The sequence below is a fragment of the Halyomorpha halys genome, unplaced genomic scaffold (genome assembly GCF_000696795.3).
Source record: "Halyomorpha halys isolate HHAL.00 unplaced genomic scaffold, Hhal_1.1 Scaffold614.1, whole genome shotgun sequence".
Taxonomy (NCBI): domain Eukaryota; kingdom Metazoa; phylum Arthropoda; class Insecta; order Hemiptera; family Pentatomidae; genus Halyomorpha; species Halyomorpha halys.
Window position 1 is genome coordinate 256,814 of NW_027111364.1, and position 3,583 is coordinate 260,396.

A 3,583-nucleotide genomic window follows, 5' to 3' on the forward strand; every position below is an offset into this window, starting at 1 on the left:
AAAGTTTATGTATGTTATAGGAAAAGATGAGAAGAACATTATCTTATGTCATTTACCAAAAATATAAAATAAAATAATAGTAAACCAGTTTTCACTATAACACCAATAATAATTATTAATATTCAGTTAATGATACATGTTTAATCAGAAGAAGAATATCAAGCTGAACAGAACAAAAATACAAAATTATTAAGGGAATTAGAAGAAACTACAAATGAACTTCAGAAGCTCAGGGATAATGTTGAAATTTACAGTAAGTATTCATGTATTAAAAAAACAAAATATTCTAAAACAAAACATTGCCAATAATTGCTGACTACAGCAATTAATAAAACTATTGAACAATTGAAAAAAAAAAAAAAACAGTGTAAAATTTAGTAGTTTTTTCATTATTTTAATCACTTATATTTAGCTTTATTTTAGTAAATGTACATTAATATTTAATTTTAGAAGCTTCTTCTATTTCGATACAAGGAGAGTGCAAACAATTCAAAAATGAATCCGAAAATGAAAAAGAAAATATTAAAAAAATAGAAGCTCAAGTAGAAGCTAAAATAATTGAAGCAAACAGTATAATAACCAAATATGAATCGTAAGTCATTTTAACATTGTATGTTCAAATTTTTGTGAACCTTAACGTTCCAGCCAAAAGAAAAATTTATTAAGAATGTAATTTTGAAATTGATTTGTTCATGAGGTTTAGGAATCAGAAAAACTTTTTTTTTTGGATTTGACATAAAAATTGAATGGAAAGATCCTATCCTACTCTCAAAAATTGTCTAACTAAATCTTTATAAAATTTAGGAAAATACTTACAATAAAACAGGAATAGTGAAATGTAAGCAGAGCATTTCCATTTAGCTGGTGCATATAACAAGATATTTTTAAAAAAGATGAAAAATCCAACCAGACATCAATAAATATTCACCGTTTCCCAATTTTAGTCACTTTTTCAATATTGCTCAATATGATTAGCAGACATTGAGATGTTTCATACACTTATAGGTTTTAGTAAAAAATAACTTTACACCAATGTTTGGCCCCTCTACAGGTCTTAAAATAAAAATTTTAAAAACCCCACAAGTTTAAAGATTTAAAATGTAAGCCTCTTTTATAAGTTATCATATCATGTTACATTATGGAAATATTGTACTTCATAATAATGTATTAGTTGTGAACTAATTCATCATATAATGGCTAATACATTTTATTTTGTCACTATAGCTGCAAGTTATTAGTAAGAAAATGATTAATTTTTGAATGCATGTAGACATTTTTTTTCTTACCTTTTCTCTATTTTTTTAGTATATCCCCTCAAAACCAGAATTATAAATTATGAATCACTACACAAATTACCTATAGTGCTAAAAATTCACACAGTTAATTCTAATAAAAACTCTTTTTAAAATGGTAGAAGAAAATAGTAACAGTTGTAACAACATTCACAATTCATTCAAATTTTGTTTTTTTATCAAATCACTAAAAATGATCAAATTTTGAATGCAACATACACAATATTTACTTTTTAGTAACAGTAATTTATTTATGTGTTAGAAATAACTTTAAATATTTATAGTAATTTTTTAAACAATTATATACTTATTATTGAATTCAACATAATAATTATGACAATTCTTTTTCTTACGTCAATGAAATGGATAGCCTTGACGATTCTTAAGAACCAGTGCTGCCGATGAGGATATTTTACCTGATTTTCGGATATTTTTTACCTCATCCAGGAGTTTGGGAAGGGGGGGGAGAATCGAGGACTTTGAGTAAAATAACTTAGTTATATGTAGGTGTGCTAGTGCAGCATCGCACTGCTCCTTCAACTAGTTTTCTAAATCAATGCTTTGATACTTTTTCTATTACTAATAAGTAATTATTTTTCCTTAGATTTTGAATTTCAGAATATAGATACTATTTGGTGCCCATGACATATTTATTTTTGGGGCCCAGGATATATTTATTTTTCAAACTTGGGATAAATATAAATATTGGACCTCGGGTGGATTTGCTTTTGGGGCCCAATCAACTATCTCGCCAGATTTAGTGTGACTATGATTGGTGTGTGATTCTACAAGAGCGGGCAAAGTGGCGTGTATATTCGGGTAAAACGGGTATTTTCAAGGCGATGAGAGGGAGTTTTTAGACCGGGAGAATCGGCAGAACTGTTAGCAACACTAGAAAAACTCAAATTATCTGTAGACCACATAAATCATAACTGTAGAATGTAAAGAGAAGAAAATAAAAGAATTAAAGGTCATTGAGGCTGTATTCAATAACTTACAAACGAAATGTAGATGTATATGTCTCTGCGATGTTTCATGAATTTTACTAAACAATATTCTAGCTCGGATTAATCGAAATTGTTAAGAATTTAAAAACCATATAAATTTGTAATATTCATTGTATTCTCTTTGGTGAGGAGAAGATGCTCGGGGTTGAGGTCAGCAAATAAACCTCTTTATTTGTGCCGACGTTTCGGCCAGAAATTCAGGTCAAAACATCGGCATAAATAAATAGGTTTATTTGCTTACCTCAATCCCGAGCATCTTCTCCTCATATTAATTTATGTTCTAATAAAATAGTACATCATTATCCTCTTTTATAGTGAAATATCTAACATGAATAAAAGAGTTGAAGATATGGAAAATGAATCAAGATCTCAACAAAATATTCTTAAAGAGCAACTTAAGTCTTTAGAAAAACAAGAAAGAGAAATAAAAAAGTGTAAAAAAAATGAAGAAGCATTGAATGAAAAACTTGAAAAACATGAAGAAATGGTAGAATCTTTCAATCGATTACAAGGAGATTATAAAAGCTTACAAAAAGAGGTAACTTTAACAGAGTTTAATGTTTGTTTAAATATAATAATTTGTATTCCAGTTAAGTCTCAAACACTCCTTATTATTTCTTTAAATGTCCAAGGTTTTGGCTAATGTGCTTAAGATTGTCCTTGAGGATGGCCAGGTTGACCGAAACGTAGAAGATTTAAAGAAATAATAATTCTCAAAAAAATAATACCATTTATTATTAACAATAACAGTTATTAATAAATCATACAATATACTTTAGTCACCTACTTTTTATTTGAAACCGGTAGACTCCTAGCTACTTCCTTAATATTGCCCCAATGAAACTATTAATAAATTTCCTTGTACGATTCATGTTTAGGATCTCTAGGGACGCCTCCATCTCCTGTTTTAAGAGAAGTTAGGGTGGCTTTACTCCTTCCCCCACCCCCCTCCAACCATCAAAAATAGTTTTGTTTATTTCCGCAATACCGGTTTCTCGTATTGAGATTTATAAACAGAGTGTAGCGGTAGCGATCATGCTACTATTTGTACCACTCGAGCTACCACTAAACCGTTTGAGCCGACATAGCTAAGACGTGAACTACGAACATTACCCAGAGACAAGAACAATATGCATTGTTTCTTCTAATAATTTAACTTGACTTATATATAACCTTTTATTATAATTTATTTATTTCTAATTATATCATTTGAATCAATAAAGGTTACTATAGAATCTTCTGATCCACTAAAAGATAACGTCTTACAAGTAGCATCTCTCGATG

At 28.9% G+C, this 3,583-nt stretch overlaps 1 long non-coding RNA gene across 1 annotated transcript; it reads left to right on the forward strand.

Annotated features, from left to right (window-relative positions):
* Positions 1-25: 25 nt before the first annotated feature.
* LOC106684772 (uncharacterized) lies at positions 26-2,857 on the forward strand. The gene is made up of 3 exons (XR_001343739.3): positions 26-253; positions 451-592; positions 2,615-2,857. It is a non-coding gene; the product is annotated as an uncharacterized lncRNA (long non-coding RNA).
* The last annotated feature ends 726 nt before the right edge of the window (positions 2,858-3,583 follow it).